The sequence below is a fragment of the Sorex araneus genome, chromosome X (genome assembly GCF_027595985.1).
Source record: "Sorex araneus isolate mSorAra2 chromosome X, mSorAra2.pri, whole genome shotgun sequence".
In the NCBI taxonomy this organism is placed as follows: domain Eukaryota; kingdom Metazoa; phylum Chordata; class Mammalia; order Eulipotyphla; family Soricidae; genus Sorex; species Sorex araneus.
The window spans coordinates 281,963,611-281,984,149 of record NC_073313.1 but is presented as its reverse complement, the minus strand read 5'-3'; the positions used below and the strand labels follow the sequence as shown (position 1 = coordinate 281,984,149).

At 37.7% G+C, this 20,539-nt stretch overlaps 1 protein-coding gene across 1 annotated transcript in view; it reads left to right on the top strand.

Annotated features, from left to right (window-relative positions):
- Positions 1-20,539, top strand: part of NRXN1 (neurexin 1) — a 1,268,129-nt gene that overhangs the window by 515,604 nt on the left and 731,986 nt on the right.

Sequence of the window (20,539 nt, the reverse complement as noted above, 5' to 3'; positions counted from 1 at the left end):
GTTACTCCTGGCTGTGCCTTCAGGAATAACTCCTGGTGGTGCTCCATGCACTGTATGAGATGTGGGGATGGACCCCGGGTGGGGACTGTGCACTTGTTCAGATTAAAAGCACGGGTGCACTTTAACGCAGCAGAATGTGCTGGAAGGTATCGTGAGGCACTGAGTGGGCAAGAGGAGTGCCTTACCCACTGTCCTATTGCTCAGGCCCTGGCCACCAATTTACCTAATTCCTTCAGTGACCCAGTGAAACACACACACAGTGTGGCCCCAAGGCTCAGAGTCGCTTGCTGTAAGTCAACCATGGAGCAAAGCAAATGCACAGGAGTTTCTGAATATGTCTTCATGACTGAACGTACTCCCAAACACCTAAAAGTATCTTTTCCTCAGTGATCCCTCAGTATATAAGTAGGAATATAAGATGATCCGAATTACCACATTAATAAGAAATGAATTCTAATAGGATTATAAATCTCAACAATGTTTAATGATTGCCCCGACCCACTTTCCAGTGCTGAGGAAATACCCAACTTTGCATGTGAAAGAAAAGTCTTTCCCAGTCTACAGGGTGTCTTTCGTGCCTTTACTCTTCCTGGCAGTACTCTGCTGCCATCTTCTGTCTGAATCCCCTTTCCTCTGCAGAACAATGTTGACTCCAGCCAGGCATGGTCTTGTGATGTGTCCTTGAACCTCATTTCTATTCTAATAGCCTGTATCAGAGGCTTGAATATCCATCAATAGTAAAGATTTTATGGATGGGCCATCAGAGCTCTTGGTATTTTTAAGTTAGTAACAAACCATATCATCAGAGATCCACGTGTGGGCAGAGTGAATTGATGATAGTGGCTACTTAAAAATATGTCCGTGCATCCAATATGATCTGGCTTATTTATTTGGAATTTCTTATTCTTTTGTTCTTAATTTTATTAGATTTTCTGGTTTCATCATATAATTATAATAATGTTGAGTATGAAGCGATGGATTTGATATGATTAATTCTGTTGCATTTTGATTATGCTGACAATACTATGATAATTCTGTCAAAGTTTTTGCACCAACACTGGTAGAAGCCAGGGGTGGATATTGTTGACCTTTCACTGCTGGTAAACTATTGAATTCATTTCTATTTATTCATTACTGTGTTATAAAAATATCTTGCATGAGTCATACAATTTCTGAATTTGACTGAAAGACTATGAGTGGGGGGGGGCAGGGGTTGAGGAGGGGCCACGTGTTCCGTGGCTGAGAACGCCTCCCCAGGCCTCCCCAGAAGAGAAACAAAGATGCAGGGACTCACAGCGAGCTGGTCGAAATAGCCCGTTTGGTGCATAACTGATAGCATACTTACAGGACATCTGAGGGGGCTCAGGGTATACTACATGTAGGTGTGATTGATCATTTACAGAGGTAAAATTTTTGGTGGCAGTTCTCTTGGGGGGATTTACTCAAGGAGACACTCTGTCTCCCAGGAACATCTATATTGCTTTTCTCCTCCCATTTAATTGTACATATTAAACAATTTAGTTACTTCTTATTAATACGTGCACTTATTTGGATAAACACAGGAATAGATATAGATTCCAAACTTAGTTCTCTGGATTCCGAGGGCAAGTAAGCCTTTTACCAGAAATCCCAGACTAAATCCTCAGGCCAGTTCAGCTTGTCCTTCCCCACAGGGGTCCTGTCTCTTGAGTTATAGTGGCTTGCATCAAGACCACGCTTTTATTCTTTCTAGCCTGTCCCATTTCGATGCCCGGAGAGCTGCATGTCCCCAGGTCCATCCAGATCTGAGGATTTCACCCCCTTCTGAGATTTTAGAGACTTCAGAAATCAAAGCCTATGTGAAGCAATTATGATGGATGCCAGGAGAAGATACATTTCCCAAATACTAGGAGCACAGCATTAATGGTCTTTCTGTATTTAAGCAAAGAACAATGCTTCATAGGAAAATGTGAAATGACTATAGGAAATGTAGAAAAGCAAGTAATTCACTACAAATACAAAATTCAGAGTTACCAGAAGGTTTGACTTATAAGTAACCAATCCTGACTTTAAGAATTGTGACAATTATAGGTATAGCAGAAAGAAAAGGTTAAAGATAAACTTGGGGGATTAGGGGTGCTCATAATAACACTGCAAACTTCTCTGGGAGAAAGAAAAGGTGAAATTAACTGATGATTCCTAAGACAATTAAGGTTAATATCCAAAAAAGACTGAGGGGGTGAGTGTAAGAGATCTGTTGTAAGCAATTAAGCAATCAAGATTCCATGACTATTTACCAAGGTGAATTAAATGGCAAGTCATTGATTCATTCATGTATACAGGATTATATATTTATCATTCTAATATAACCTTATGTTTTATGATCTTTATTTTCTGAGCAATTATACAAGTGATAATATACTATATTGGGCTGGAGTGATAGCACACAGACGGTAAGGCGTTTGCCTTGCACGTGGCTGACCCGGTTTCAATTCCTCTGCCCCTCTCAGAGAACCTGGCAAGTTACTGAGAGTATCCCGTCCACACGGCAAAGCCTGGCAAGCAACCTGTGGTGTATTCGATATGCCAAAAACAGCAACAAGTCTCACAATGGAGACATTACTGGTGCCCGCTCGAGCAAATCGATGACAGTGATACAGTGATACAGTAAATATACTATATTATAAAGTGAATTCTATACCAATTACATTAAGGTTAACTGCAGTGTCTGGTTGAATAGCCTAGGAGAATTGCAATCCAAATAAGATTTGCTAGATTGTTTAATATTCAATGAATTGATGTGCTTCTGTAATTTTATTCTGCAGCAAGGGCCTTGAACCCAGGTCATGTGAGTGTGTCACTTGGTTCTGCCACTTCCTGTGTGAGTCAGTTTCCTCATCTGTAAAGAGTTCTACTATAGGGGCTATAGCACAGTAGGCGGGCGGGATCTTGCCTTGCACTTGAATGACCTGGGTTCAATCCCTGGCACCCATATGATTCTCCCCGAACCAGCTCTGCCTGGAGTGAGCCCTGAGTGCAGAAGCAGGAGTAATCCCTGAGCTTCACCAGATGTGGCCAGAAGCAAAAACACAGTGAGTCCTAGCACAGACACCCTTTGTTGTAGCCCTGCAGCTGGTGCCACCCAGAGAATGTGCCCAGGCACGGTGAGGCGGGGGCTTCCTCCCCGAGCTGTCTCAGCAGTAGCAAGCAAAATGTTTTCCCAAGGGTCTCGCTTAACACTAAGTGCTACTGTGTCTTCTTTCACTCCTCACCCTCCTATTATCACTGTCTTTATTTTACCATGATCATCTTATTATTGCTATTACCCAAAGGTTTTCTGGTTAAAAGAGGTTTTGTTAATGATGAAACATTTTTACAATGCAGCATCTGTTTTCATTTGAATATAAATGAGCAAATAGTGGCTTTTTAGTGGTGACAAAGAGGTAGCACAGGGTGATAAATGAGTCTTGCATGCAGCCAACCCTGGTTTGAGTCGGTGCACCGCATGGATTCCCAAGCTTTGCTGGTGCAGCCTTGGAAGCTCCTAAGTGTCACTAAGACCACCCACTGCTGGGCACCAGAGGGTGAGAGTAGCCTTGGTATTCCTGAACCCTTCTGGTTGCCAAGAATTACCAGTGATCTGCTAGGACCCCTAAGCACTTCTCAGAAGGCCCCCAAAACAAACAAAGCCAAGCTACTTTAGTCACTGGTACCTGATAAACAGGCTTTCAACAATTAAATTGAGTATTTTAATTCTACAGAAGTTCTGCACTTACAGTCCACCCCAAGGGCATAGTGGAACTCTGTGGAATGGAGGCAAAAATAATTATCAGTAGAAACCAATCTTTACTAACATTTAAAATATCTTTCTATCACAAACATTTTTGCATTGGCTTTAAAATGGCATTTAAATATTACCTGAGTTGATTACTGAGTTTTTAGCATTTTTCTTCTCCCCTTGCTTATGGCATCTAAACATTTCATTCTCTCCTCTGCAGTGCCCTCTTCCTGACCCTGTTTTCATGTACTCCACCTATTAGAATTCACAAATGTCCCCAATTCAATTACAATTGGCACAGGGCTATTTTCTCCCTGGCACACACACAAAAAAAATAGCAGCAGTAAAACTAAGCTAAATCTAGGCCCTCGCAGCTGACCACTTATAATGTCATTTTTCTTCTTCTTCTTTTTTTTTTTTTCTTTTTGGATCACACCGGCAATCAGTGGTTACTCCTGGCTCTGCACTCAGGAATTACTGCTGGTGGTGCTCAGGGGAACATACAGGATACTGGAATTGAACCTGGGTCAGCCAGGTGCAGTGCAAATGCCCTACCCACTGTACTATCACTCAGGCCCCACAATGTCGTTCTTAATAATAATGTGAAATTTAATTTGTTTTCCAATGACAAGGTAATAATTTTTTAATTTTCACATTTTGATTTTGCTCTCGTTTTAGTGGGGTCTGCAGTGAGTGATGCCGGGTGTAGGACCTGGGAACCCTTTCAGCCAACACTCTATCACCGTGCCACATCCTACTCCAGTTTTAAAAAAGTACCCAAAATTCAAGATAGTGGTATCAGAGCCATAGTATAGTGGGGAGGGCGTTTGCCTTGCATGTGACTGACCTGAGTTCAATCCTCAGCATCCCTGTGGTCCCCGGATGATTCCTGAGTGCAGAGCCAGGAGTAATCCCTGAGCATCGCTCAATGAGACCCAAAGAGAAAAAAAAAATCAAAATAATTTATACTCACTTAAAAAATGCTTTAGGTCACTTTCCCAAGAGTGGAATTAGTACCAAACCAAATAAGTGCAACCCAAAACCAGATAAATAAAAGACAGCACATGAGCAATAATCATTCTGTATTGAGGAAAAGGAACCTAAGACCGGACTTAAGGGAAGTGTTTTAGCAGTTACTGTGTTCAGACACCACCGTGAGTTGAGAGAACTAGTTAGTGCAAGAAAGAAAAAGGCAAATATAGTTGTTTATTTATTATGATGTTGAGAAAATGTACCCAGGGCAAGTATCAGGTTAGTATACTGAATTTCAGCCAGAGTCTCGGGAAATATTGGGAAACGTGCATAAAAAATAACATTTTTTGGTGACTCAAAATCTGCAGATTTGGAATCAGATACATGTTGAGTTGAATTCCTGTTTAGTCATCTATTAACATGTGCCATTTGGAGAAGATAAATTCGCTTGTTGTAGGGATCACAGTAACTGCCTTCACAGACTATTATGAAAAATAAGAACATGCATTTAAAACCTTGAGAGGTCACCCCCCTTGCATCGGGTCAGAACTCCTGTGCTGATGAGCCCAATTCTCTTAATTCCTGAATAACACAGCAGCAACCAAAGGACCTGGGCTCACAGAAACACACGGAAACAGACGTGCTTCTGGTTGCATCAAGTGTCCGGAGCTCTCATAAACCAGAGAAAGAAATGACAGGAATTAGGAGCGCAAGGCTGACTTGGGAAATTGAGCTTCCAAAGAAAGGAGAGGCAGAGCATGGACTGACTGAATATAGGGAAGATATCCATCACAGTGGTACCTGGAAGAGATGCTCCAGTTTTTTACTCCACACGAGATTATGAATTCTAATGGGATGACCGGCAGACAGGCCATTCATCAGAAATGAGTAATATATATTTAAATTATCATTTGAATTTTTTAATTTTAATTTTTTTAATATCTCTCACTTACCTTTGAGAACTGTTGAGCAATATATATTATTCACTTCATTTTCTCTAATTTATTTGAGAGCTATTGAATAACATATACAATATATGATATCTTTTTTAGTGTCTCCCAAAAGAAAATTATATTTTATATATAATATAATTCTCGGGGAGCCTGAAAAGCCTCCGAGAGTATCCTGTCCACACCGCAGAGCCTGGCAAGCTACCCATGGCATATTCAATATGCCAAAAACAGTAACAACAAGTCTCACAATGGAGCCATTACTGGTGCCCGCTCGAGCAAATTAATGAATGGCAGTGCTACGATAGTGCATATAATCTAATAATATATATGCATGTTTTTAAATCTACCGATAATATTATATATAATATATTTTAGTAGCTCTCTAAATTAAATTATATTTTACATATAACAATAGTATATATTGTATGTATTTGGGTCTTTTAAACCACCCAGATTACAGCTAGGGCATTTTCTTAACTGGTGGGAAAACATGCTAGTAACCACGGTGACATCTATGTGCTTGATTAAACATATGCAAAATATAATCATCGGGATATTTCATTAAGGGTTCTCACTAACTGTTGCTGCCATTTAAAACGGTCCAGCTTGTTCTGCTTCTTAATTTAAATGAATCAGATGCAAACATAAGTTTAGATGGATCTCTCTAAGATGAAAACAGGAAATATTACCAGAGACTTATGTTTTTCTAGGATCTAATTGAATTTTCTAAGCAAACAGGAAATATCAGGGCACTGTGCTTCTCCAAAACGACGAGCTTTCATGTCTCTGTCCGCCTCGACAATGATGCTGCATTTTCTCCTTTTATCCGTGGCCCAGGTGGAATGGCAAAGCCCGATATTCACTGAACCCTGGGCCCCAAGGTCAGTTGCCTTGGATTATGCGTTTGGTCTTGAAAATCCATCTTTCATTGTGGCCTCCCGTCATTGCAGGCGGTGCTGAGACTGTCAGATCAGTCTGCAGGCCAGGGAGAGAGAGCATCGTTACTCAGACTTAACAGTGCTCTTCAGTGGTGCTTGAGGGAACATTTGGGGCGAGGTTTGGGGTTGGGGTCTCTCACTTGCCAGGTACATGCCTTATTCTTTTGAGCAAACTTCCCAGCCCCTGTATTGTTTGATTCCAGTGAAATTTCCTTGGCAGAGGCCCTGCTCCTGCCTGGGAACCGATTGGGCTTCCATGGAGCCAATATGTCTCTCAGTTCTCCAATTTAAATGCTGCCAAGAATTTCCTAACATGTGCCATGAGAAATTCAGCGGCACATAAAACCCCATTCATTAAGGAAACAGTAAACTAAGCTACCCCTGGCGAAAGTCACAACCTATCTGACATTTGAAACATTTGGGACTTTTCAAAGGAAATATTAAAGAGTGTATTAAGAAATATGCAGGTACTTTAGTAAAAGTACTGGCAAAAAAGACCCCTGTCTGCAGTTTTTAAACATGTTAGGGCCTTTAAATTAGAAATGAAAATATTTTAAAAGCTCAGTGTTTCAGCAAATCTAAAAATGGTGAATACAGGTATCCCCCACCTCCTACCCTGGAGATAAGCTAAATAAAATTTTCATCAGGTCATAATTCGTGTAAACTCATGTGATTACTAAATACATCATTTTGCTGTTTGGATACCCTTGATAATGAAGGTGATCTAACTTAGCATCCCTCCCTAATAAATATTATTTCTTTAGTAGATGGAATTTTTCAAAATGTAAAGTCCATGGGACATTAGAAATAGAGTTATGGTGTATAGTAAATATTCATATGAGCATTACATTTGAGTGGGATTACTTCACAGTATATTTACTCTGTAGAAATATGATAGTCATTTACTTATTTAAGCAATAAAAACTCCACCCCTGTACAGTTATCGCCTTAACTTGCAAGATCATGGTAATAACAGTAACAGCCACTCTACTCATTGCCCAAGACCAAGCACTCTTTATGTTCTGATTTTAAGTCACACTACAAGATAAATATTAATAAGCTTATTCTCTTGAGAGAAACTACTTCAGAGAGACTATGGACTTGACTGAAGCAAAGTGGAAAAATAAGTGTTTGTTAGTTTCATATAGAGATTCATAGTCATAGCCATCTCTCTATCATTCCAATTCATCCCCTTTTTTTAGATTTGCATGCAAGTTCTCAGAGACAAGTCTGCTTTGCAAATTATTTCTTTTAGTTGTGCTCAAAGCAGTTTTGCTATCTTAAATGCAAATGGCCAGGGCTGGAAAAGGGATATCCACAATTTGAGCAATCACAAATGAGGAAATCATTTGAGGAAACCAAATGAGGAATCTTGAAATCCAGATGGAGGAGGCTTAATCAAGTTTGACAGTTTGTATTGGTGACACAAACTTAATGATTACCCTTTGAATATACTCTATATTTTATTTTTTGCTTTTGGGGCCACACTCAGTGGCACTCAGAAATTACTCCTGGATCTTTGCTGAGGAGTCACTCCTGGCAATTCTCTGATGACCATTTTCAGTGCCCAAGATTGAACTTAGGCTGGCCTCATGCAAGGCAAGTGCCTAACCATCTACTACTTCCCTCCACAACTGGTATCATTCTTTTAAAGATCCAGAAAAGAAAACCAAAAAAAAAAACTTTATAGTCTGATCTGGCTCTGGGAAGAAGAAATCCGTTTCTGACTTCATTACTTACTGTTTCTGCCCTTTCCTTGTTGTGAGGTCTTGGGCCGGAGACCTTGCTCTGTTGAAGAAAAATTGCATTTAGTTAGGCAGCACATTGCTTTCTCCTGAATCACTGGCTCCGACTTCCAAATCTCTCCAATGGATTTGCCATACACTCTTGGTATTCTCCTGAAAGAAACTCTGCTTGGCCCTAAGATTAGATGTAGTGTGTTTATAACTATGCTTACTGATGTTTGTTTTTGTGATTTTATTTCTCCTACAGTATATCTGTCCTCAAATAAATAGAATATCATTTAGCATGATGTCAGGGTCTCAAATGTATTCTTTTTAAAAAAATTGTAATAATTTATGTAATAGTTATATATAGTTATAGATATAGATATTTATAATTATATATAGATAATTATAGTTATATTAACATTGTTCTAAGATTTTAAAATTTTATTTTTTTTAATGTTTGCTATTTTTGCTATTCTGAAGTCCCTTTAAAAGAGTTTGAATCAATAATTTGCCACAAGACTTGGCTTGCTATGATTAGAAAGCTAGATGAGAAAAGCCTTAATAGTTCTGTTATGTTAAAATTTTGCCAAAAGAAACTTACAGAATATACATATAGTATTAGAAATGTAATTGGCTTCATAGAATGGGCCAAACACACATTAGAACATACAATCAAGTTATATTAATGAAATTAAATGCAAATGGATAAAGAGAAAAACATTAGTAAAACAGTGGAATATTCAAGAAGAAACCTCGCATATGTAGGAGTTAGATCTGCATATGTGGTAGCTTTCAGATCACAGAAGCAAGAGGTAATGGTTTTTCTTCTTTTTCTTATTTTGTTATTATTATTATTATTATTATTATTTTCTTTTTATTTAACCTCTTTGAGGTTTTTGGCCACCAACCAACTATGGTGAGGTGTGATTTCTAGTAATTCAGGATCACTCCTGACATGCTATAAAGTTCAGATGGCATGCCAGAGATTGAATCTGGGTCAGCTTCATGTAAAGCAAACTCCTTACCCATAGATAAGGACCGTTACTATCTCTCTGGCCCAAGAGAAGACAGATGTTTTTTCAGATAGATTGAAAGTTGTAAAACTAAATATAATCTAGAGATAATTTTGCATAAAAATAATATGTGCATCGAATCCCTTATACGACTAAGCTAAATAGTAAGAAACATAGCAAGGAAGTTAAAATTAATTAGACTTTAAAAAATAAGTCATGTATAAAACAGTATACTGTGTCATCACTGTTGATTGAGGAGAGACTATATAATAAGTGGTATTTTTATGCATGTGAATATCTGTGCCTATATATATATTATATATGCTTTATGGTATTTATATTCTGGGCTGGAGCGATAGCACGGTGGTAAGGCGTTCGCCTTTCATGCGGCCGACCCATGTTCAATTCCTCTGTCCCTCTCAGAGAGCCCGACAAGCTATCAAGAATATCACGCCCACACGGCAGAGCCTGGCAAGCTACCCGTGGTGTATTCGATATGCCAAAAACCAGTAACAATAAGTCTCACAATGAGAGACGTTACTGGTGCCCGCTCGAACAAATCGATGAGTAATGGGATGACAGTGACAGTGATTTATATTCTACTAACCGTGCCCTTAATAGCACTGTAGCACTGTTGTCCCGTTGTTCATTGATTTTCTTGAGCAGGCACAGGAATGTCTCCATTGTGAGACTTGTTGTTACTGTTTCTGGTATATAGAATATGTCACAGGTAGCTTGCCAGGCTCTGCTATGTGGGCGGGATACTCTCAGTAGCTTGTCGGGCTCTCTGAGAAGGATGGAAGAATTGAACCAGGGTCGGCCGCATGCAAGGCACATGCCCTACCTGCTGTGTTATCACTCCAGTCCTTAGTTAAAGGTAAAATTAGATTATGGAAGGAGTGCTAGTGAGCTCATGAGGACAAATATGTAAAAGAATGTGAATGAATCTATATTTGATATCACTATTTGTTGTTTGTTTTGCAGGGAGGGGATTGTTGAGCCATTTCAGCTGTGCTCAGGGCTTCCTCTTGGCTCTCCGCTCAGGGATTACTCCTGGCAGGGGTCAGGGACTATATGTGGTGCCGAGACCCAAACCAAGTTGGCCAAGTGTGAGGAAAGCACCTTACCTGCTGAGCTAATCTCTGTAGCCCCTGTCACTATTTGTTATTATCAGTTAGAAGATTATATTTTGGTTTTGTGAAGATGGAGTTCCTTAAAGAATAATTTTCCTTACTGAATGGCAGGGCATTAACTTATTTGGGCGGGATTAAGCAGACCCGCTTTGCCCTTGTTAGCATCATCCTCTGACTTGCAATAGAAGCTTTAAAACCTAATCTATGGTGTGTTGCATTCCACAAGATAATGAAAGACTGATGCCGAAAATATCTTCTTCACTTAGTTGCAAAATAACAGTAAACATTGCAAGTTTATTGTTCCTAGTTAATTTTTTCAATGTTTTTCTAAATGCCATCAGTAGGAAAATAACTGCAATAGTTCTTCCCTCTGGACTTTTTATTTTTGTGTTTGAGCATCAGCTTATTGTGATGCTCACCCAGTTTTAAAGTTAAATTGCCTCTAAATCAGTTACATTTTCTTTCTCCCTGCCCCAGCTGAAGAGAAGGCCTCTGTTAGTCACTGTTCAAGGGCATCTTAGGATCTCTGGCAAGTGGCAACACGGTAAATCTTTCTGTACACTCAAGTGTCTAGTCTTTGGTGGTGATGAGAAACCCCTTAGAGTTGATCTGGGTCTCAGTTTCCCCATCTGAAAACAAAGTTGATCAAGTTTCCAACTTTCATTTAAAAAGTAAACAGTGTCTCGGAGCTGGAGAAAGGGGTAAGCACCATGTTGTTACATAAGCATCGATGGAAGCATTCTCTCTCTCTCACATACATACATACACACACAAAAAAAACATGTAGGCACACGCATAAACACACATGTGCACACACATACACATACACATGCATACACAGCCACATACACACAAATACACATACACACATGCACAAACACACATATACACATGCATACATACACATGCATATACATGCACACACATGCACATACCCACACAAATGCAGACTCACAGACATATATATAAACACACATGCACACTACACATGCACACACAGAAACACACATGTACATGCATAAACATACGTACACACATACAAACATGCACACACATGCACACATGCACACACATGCACACACAAATACACACAGTTCGAAGCTGGGAGTACTTCCCGGGCACTGCTGGGTATGATTTCCACCCATAAACATAAGTACTTTAAAAAATAGCAATTCAAACCCTAAAGTACTGACAACAGTGATCTATTTTTCTATTTTTTCCCCAAAAGCCATTACTGAGTTACTGAAACTTTAATGTGAAGAAAATTGACATTGAGGTGGGGATTTAATAGAATTCAAGTTCTTTTGCCAGACATCCATATGCCACTGAAAGCTTCATTAAATAGAAAATGTTAACCCAGGGATAACAGTCTTTTCGCTCCATGACTAACTTGTACATATGGCACTCAATGTTTTCTAAATAAGTTTAGACAGCACAATGCCTAAAGTTGTGAAATGAGGGCAACTCAAAGAAATAAAGTTTCTCCTTACCTTTTTTTAATAATAGGGTATATTTGGTCATGTTTAATTGGAACAAAGTGAAAAATAGTTATTCTTCATTTTGCCTAAGCTAAGTACTTCCCCCATCAAACTTGCAATTGATTTTTGGTTCAAATTAAATGCATCCTATACCTTAAGAAATAATACTATCAAAATTTGATTATACATTCCATACCTACTTTTAACATTAATTTTGGTGTGGGGAAAGCCACATAGTTTAAAAATGTATTTGTATATAATCTCTAAGTAGTGTCAGGTAATTATTAAAAAGACCAACAACTCTCTTCATCACAAAATACTCTTATTATCTTTCAAGATTATTTATGTAACAAAATATCATATTTTTGTGATGTTTTTAAAAAGTCATATTTTTTATTTTAAAGATATAATGAGCTAGTTGTGCATAGTTTGCTCTTTTCTTCCTCTCCCATCCTATAAGCTACTCACTTTCTGACTCAGCCCAAAGACGTAAATCTCTGAAACTGGATGAACCCCTGGTCACATAATCACATTTAATTGCTTACAAAATAAGACGGTGATGTGACATTCTTAGAAAAACTGTATCCCTTAATCAGTTAAGACTAACATTTTACTTTTTAAATCATAAGTAGGTTTAGTGCTAGGGCTTCAGTGTAAAAAAAAAATAATAATCTATGGAAAATTCTTGGATTGAAAGTAGAAAAAATGTCACTGTCATCCCGTTGCTCATCGTTTTTTTTGAGCGGGCACCAGTAACGTCTCTCATTTAGAGACTTATTGTTACCATTTTTGGCATATCCAATATGCACGGGTAGCTTGCCAGGCTCTGCCATGTGGGCTTGATACTCTCGGTAGCTTGCCGGGCCCTCCGAGAGGGGCGGAGGAATCGAACTTGGGTCAGCCGCGTGAAAGGTGAACACCCAACCGCTGTGCTATCGCTGCAGCCCAGAAAAAAATGTAAGTTTTGTAATTTTTTAAAAAAATGAACAACTTGCTTCAACTCTACTTCTCTCTCTATGGTGGCAGGAATATTAAAGAAAATCTAGATTTTCTCCTTTTATTTTTTGATCATAAAATAATCAGTCCTCTCCTTACCCTTCCTCCCTCCCTCCCTCCCTCCCTCCTTCCCTTCCTTCCTTCCTTCCTTCCTTCTTTCCTTCCTTCCTTCCTTCCTTCCTTCCTTCCTTCCTTCCTTCCTTCCTTCCTTCCTTCCTTCCTTCCTTCTTTCCTTCCTTCCTCCCTTTCTTCTTCCCTTCCTTCCTTCCTGAATTGGGAGTACACCAAGATTAGAAATGCTAAGTTTTATTTTAGGTCTTAAACTGTTTTAACTCCAAATAAGTGAAGACATTTGGCTGTTTTTTCTGAGAATTTTTTTAATTTCTAAAATAGTAAATATTTGAGAAAATCTATGCTTATATTTTGCTATTTGTATGTTGTACAGATTTCCCCAAATTTGAAAGTAGAGCATTTCTATAAAACTTTTCTGCCAAAATTGTGTAAAGCAAAGAAAAAATTGCTTTCATTTGTATGGGGAAATATTGGAAGAGTTTGGGGCTGGAGATAGTATGGTAAAGAGGAGCAGGGCCTCTCATACGACTCTCCTTGTTCAGTCCCCGGCAGCACTGCTCTGCCAGTATCACAAGGACCCCCTCCCCCCCCCCCGGGTACTGCTGGGTTGGCCCGTCATCCTCGGCAGGAGCATCCTCGGCTTCTCTGAACCGAGGCAAAGCGAGTGGAGACTCACCTATGAGCCTCAGGGCCTCCCAAGCACTACTTGGAACTCCATCTTCCCCTCATTTATTTTCTCAGTATTTTCACCCAAAAATCAAAACACAATTACATGAAGTTAGCTATTGTATAAGTATGAATGGAAGACTAAATGTGCTATGAGCTTAGTCATTCTAAATGAGCTTGGCAGGCGCCACTTTTGCTAATGCACAGGTTGCTCTCTGCCTCTAGAACGACTGTCAGGAAACTACTGCTAAGTGTTCACACTCTTACAGATTTTTTTGTAAAAGTGAGCATCTATCTGCTTTAGATTTGCATTTCTCATGGGTCAGAAAGCAGGAACTAATTTAGATCATCTGATGTGGTACAATGAAAACTTTTTTGGGGGAAAAATAGAATATACATATGTTACTATCTAGTTACCTCATTCTCTAGAAATGTACTATATATTCTAGAGTATATGTGTATATAAATTCTTTCTGGATATCAGTGACAGAAGCTTGAGACATAATATGGAATGATATTTACTTTGATGATATATAATCTGAGTATATGTGTAGGTATTCACATATTACCAATGGTTCACCTATTGGTTCACATATTACCAATGTATATTCTGACACAACGTTTTGTCTGTTTTTGGACCACAACTGGCATTGCTCAGGGCTTAAATTCTGATGCTGTACCCAAGGATTAGCTTTGGTGGGGCTCAGGATACCACATGGGGTAGGAGGTCAGATCTGGCTGGCTGCATACAAGGCTTCCGCCCTACCTGCTGTACTATTGCTCTAGCCCCAGACTTTTAAGAGAAATTAGAATTGGCTTATTCTCAGTGGACTATGTTCTGTAAATTGAATATGTCCACAACTTGAATATGTGCTTCTTAATTACTTAAATAATTGAAATTTAATGTACAGGGATTTAAAAATGATTTTGAAATTATGGCTAAATATTGTTGAGTTTGAAAGTTATAGTAAATTTTATTTCCTTTTTTTATCTATTTCTTATCGGGTCATGGTCAAACAAATGCAATTTATTTTCTAGTTTGAGTTCACTTGTACATACTGGCTAACTATAATAGTTTGAAAACAGGTACATAAATAAATAAGACATGGAGAGATCACAGCAGAAAAAAATTAAATTAATAAATTTGAAATATTTGGGCTGGAGCAAAAGCACAGTGGGTAGGGCATTTGCCTTGCATGCAGCCGACCCGGGTTCAATTTCCAGCATCCCATATTGTCCCCTGAGCACTGTCAGGGGTGATTCCTGAGTGCAGAGCCAGGAGTGACCTTGTGCATCACCAGGTGTGACCCAAAAAGCAAAAAAATAAATAAATAAATTTGAAATATTCTCTATTTTTCTAAATTGAGTGAGATTATCAAATGTATTCAAAATAAACAAAACATAAAACTAAAGCAATTCCCTCTGATAATTTTTAAGTGAAAGTTCTAAAAGTGTAAGAGATTTCAAATTATAGAAATTATAGTCTTACTAACAAACCTATTGAAAAACTGCATTGTAGTCTTGGAAACTGAGAAATAAACCCCCCTTTAAAATGAAAGCATATAGACACTTTATTTCTAGGCTCAACTGCAATGTTTGATTCACTAGCAGATATTTTAATGAGGATAAATGGAAGGGACGATGCAGGATTTTTTTTAAATAATGCATTTGGCTTATAGCAGAGTCACAGCCAAGTAGTAAGTAGTAATTTTGGATCTCCTACTTTCTAATTGCTGTAAAAATCTAAGTGATATTTCTTGCTGAGACAGAGTTGGAAGTTAGCACCATTAGGTATTCAACCAAAGTATTAGACATGTTCATGATGAAAGACATTCAAGAAGCTTTTTACCTCCACATATTGATTGATAAAATAGGATAATGTTATGTATTTTCTAGAATGTTTGTGAGGAGAAATCACATAATACATACAAATTTTTTGAAGGGAAGCCTGAGAGATTGAAATGCTAAATTAATCTTAACTGAGTTTGTGATGGCAAAAATCATTTTTGTTGATGCTTAGTGTCACCGTAGTTCTTTTTGTCAATATTCTACGGTCTGTGTGCCCCTGGACCCCTCATGAGTGAAAGTAAAACTCTCAGGGTCATTAGCTAGATGTGTTTGTTTCTTCTGGCTAAGGAGACTCATGTGCAGAAAAATCCTTCATACTAAAAATTGAATATAAGGGTAAGAAAAAAACTTCAGTCAACTCGCAGTTCACTGATTAACTGATTGCAGCATGCTTTTGATGCAAACATAAAGTGACATTCTAGATTTTACCCTGGTTATAAATTTATATTTTACAACTTATTCACCATAAAGCTATTATTGCTTCATAATAACATTAATATTTACTTGAGGTCTTACTTTGTGCAAGTCTTATATTAGCACTTCACTGGGAAAACAATTTTTTAAATAAATGATAATTGTTGAAAATGACCCTAACTTGGTAGATAGCATCCCACTTTATATGTAGCTAAAACAACTTCGGCAAATTGGAGAGACTTACACTGTGTCACAGGATTTTAAGTTAAGTGAGACTCCCTCAGAAATCTGGCTCAGAACCAGAGTCTTAGATGTCACATACTATTATTCCCAAGAATAGAATAAGAAGACCAAAGGATAGACAATATAACCTAAACTCAGATTACAGTGAACCACTCATGTTCTTAGAAAGTTTCCATCAGAGCCAATACATCTATCTTTTAGAACTCATTGTATCACTGCATATTCGGGTGGTTAAGGTTATAGGTCTTGATCGATGCATGTTGATTAATTTAAAAACCTTATTAAAGTTTCTAAGATATTTTAACAACAGGAAAGTCTTAATTTGAGTGGTAAATGCTTAACTAATTTCACACGCACATCCTTCCTGTGATAAGACCCTTATCTGTGAGCCACCAGGCTTAAAAAACATCTGCGCAAATCACACACACATATACATGTATATGTGTATTCATATATGTATTAACAATATCTATATGTCTAAATATGTAGTGAGAATTCTCTTTAATGTTTTAAAGAGATAGAGACTAATTTTGTGGTATCAAAAGCATGCAGGAAAATGTCAGAAAAAGAGGGAAACATGATAAGGCATGTTTTTATCTTTGCCCCAAGTTACAAAAATGGAAAGAAAAACCTTTAAGAACTTATGATGCAATCTTCTTTGTGGAAGGAATGCTTGAAAGTCACGTTGACAATTTTAAATACTCGTTCAAAATGCTAATACCCCCCAAATATTAATATCTTAGGGCAGAGGGATAGCGCAGGAGTTAGGACATGTGACTTGTCCATGCTGGTTCAGTCCCTAGCATCAGAAGGTGCGCATAAGTATCAACAGGGTACCCTGGGAGGTCCCAGAGCACTGCCGGGTGATCATGAGCACCCGCGAGTCTTTGGAGCACTGCATCCCCAAATCCAGAATTACACTACCACTATAATCAGGCGGGAACCACTGATGGATCCCTCAGGCCTCTTGAACATTGCTTGGGAAGCCCTTCAAAACTATAACTATTTCAGAGAAATCTTATTTCTATAAACAGATGATTGGTCAATAATAGCAACACCAGTTATTTAGATGTTGAAGTATATAAAGATTATTTGAAGACTGTAACATTAAAATAAAAACCTGAATCCCAACATATATATGAATATGTGTGTACATAATTGTGACGTAATTATCATTGAACACCCGTTTAAATCAAAAAGAAGCAAGCAAAGAAAACTGTTACATCCGAATATCCAGAAGATTTAGAGTACTTACTGACTACTCATTATTTTTGAACTATATTCAGCTCATTTTAAGGACTTTTCTGTAGATGAAAAGGTAATTATGCCATCTGGTCAGTTGAACTAGGAATGTAAATCTGAGAGTACATGTAAAGAGTATAAATCTTCCTGTCCAAAATTGTGTTCTGTCTTCTAGAGTTGCCTTTTTAAAAGTACCTAGTCTTGTGTGGGCAAGAGAGGAGTATATATTTTTTCTTGAAGATGGTTCTCCTAGGAAAATGATTCTACACCTGAAGAATTTTATTTTAGGTATTTCTTGGCCTAAAAGTAATTTACACACAACAGAATGAGTTTTAGGATGAAGTTTCCTAATACATAGGTCAGCTTGCCACTTACATCTTAACATGCACATACTTTTCCACATTTTTCCAGAGAAATAGACTGAAAATAGTTACTAGATTATGAGATTGGTCTATAATATCACATTCTGCTATATTTTAAATAGATTTATAAATATTATTATAAACAATGTACTCTAGTGTTGGGACTAGGTAAAACAATGAAGGAAAATTTAATTTGATCTTAATCATTATTTTATTGTGTATTCTGTAGTAGTTACCAATTTGGGTGTAGGCTAAGGTGGTCAAGATCTGCCTGGATCAATCAGAAATTCTGACTAAAATTCAAATTCTCTTTTTTTCTCAGTAGAGGGATATTGAAAGAGGTAGCTCTAAATAATATGAAGTGAATTCCTACTTTTCTTACCCCATTTCCTTGAAACTTTCCATCATAAAATTACATAGTTATCTTGTGAAATATGCATTTCCCTTGGACAGCCTCACCTAGCATTACCCTAATTTCACATTTTTTTAATTTTTCAGTCACTAATCTCAGTGATCTTTATAAGCAATATATCCACTTACTCATGCTAGAAATACCCAATTATGTGAGTGTGATTTTATTACGTGAATAGATTTCTCATCTGCATCACTGAGATGAGAACATGCTCATTTCTATTCAGTATCTATGTCAAAAGAATATCCAAATGTTAAAAGATAATTTTTCAGGCAAAATGAAAAATAGATTGGGCTAACTGAAAAGTTAGAGTGGAAAGTCACAAAACTTGAAAATTTATGGAAATATCCATGGAAATATTTTCACTAATATTTTCACTAATTCTAAATATCTCCTAAGAAAGGCAGTTTTATGTCAACTTTCCCAGCCTAAAGATCTCATTCTCTTTCCTGGAAACTATAAAAGAAGTAGTACAATTTCTATCCGTTATTGCTTATTTCATTTTCTTTTGTTTCTAGTGCATAATTGTTAGAACTTTATGCATGTTTGTTCAAAGAATAAAAAATAAACTTTCATTATAATCTCTCAAAATAAAGGAAGTTTGAAATAGCAGGGCTAGAACTAAGAACACAGGACTGGTTTTGTTCCACACAAATAAACTATGAAATACCAATTATACATGTGTCTTAATTTCTACTTCCATTTAATAGATTAATTTAAATGATATATGTTGCACTAGAACATAATAAATATAGAATAGTGATTGATTGCATACTAGTTAGTGTAGTTAATATTTGTTGAAATTTTATGATGTACCTGACTTTAGGATGCTTGCCTCTGTGTAGAATTTCTCTCAAAATTTGGGATTTTTTTTAAACTACTGCAACCAACTTGCAAGATAATATTTTTTTAAGGAGCAAGAAAGGATTAGGGTAGCACATAATTAGGCAAAGTTGGAATTTGAACTTGGAAAGTGATATACCAGAGTTAGTACTTAGCAGTTTTGAAAAGAAAAAAAGAAAATATTTAATATAAATCATATCAGGAACACATCAGCCATAGTAGCTCTTTTTTCTTTTCTTTTCTTTTCTTTTTTCTTTTCTTTTCTTTTCTCTTCTCTTCTCTTCTCTTCTCTTTTCTTTTCTTTTCTTTTCTTTTCTTTTCTTTTCTTTTCTTTTCTTTTCTTTTCTTTTCTAATTCGGGGCTACACCTGGCAGTGTGCAGGAGGTTTACTCCTGTTTCTCTGCTCAGGAGTCATTCCTGGTGGAGTTCAGGGGACCATATTGGTTGCTAGGGATCGAACTTGTGTAGATCACATTCAAGGCAAGCATCCTTTCACTGTACTGTATCTCTTAGTCCCATAGCCACACTAACTCTTGATTTATTTGACCACTGGTTTGATCTGGTTTGACCTGCTGTGTTGAACTGGTTTATTCTGTATCACTATTCAAAGTTAATCTTATTATAAATATATCTTATACATGGAAAAATGTACTTTGGTTTGGGGCTCTCTATTGTTGTTTAGGGCTTATTCCTGGCTCTGGACTCAGGAATCATCCCTGCTAAAGCTCAGGGCACCGTGTGTGGTTCTGATAATCAAACCCAGGTCTACCCATGCAAGACAAGCATCCTATCACTGCCTTATCTCTCCAGCTCTGGATAAATGTTGCTGCTATGAGAATTTGAATTCCGTCTTCTGGGAATTTATGTAGTTATTTGGACACAAATAGCTAATTATTTATCTTGAAATCGATATGACCTGGTTTTGGAAAATTTAATTATCACTGGTATGCATTTTATAAAGAATGAGCAGGATTCTTTACTTGTGGGGGGGTGGTAGGTGAAGAGGCACATCTTGTGATGTTGTTCAGGGGCTACTCCTGGCTCTACACTCAGGAATCACTCCCAGTAGTTCCCAGAGGACCATATCGGGTACCAAGGATCAAACCCAGGTTGACCGTATATGAGGCAAGTGTTCTACCCGCTGTACTATTGTTCTGACTCCAGGCTTCTTTTACCTCTTGTCAAAATATGGATTTTTAAAGATGATACAACACAGGTACATGAAACTGTGAGCCCTGCCAGTGGATTTATTCAGTGACTTCTTTGGAGCCATGGACTGTCAATAAGCATCCAAACTTCCCAGTCAATTTAGATAGAGTAGTTGGGAAAAGGAGTGTATAGAGGAAACTTTATTCTGATTTTATAACAGTAAATGTGAAATGGATCAGCACGAGCAGTTGGATAGATTTGGAGCAAGCACGTGTTCCAAAGATTATCCATACGCTTGTTCATATAGGACATGAGCAC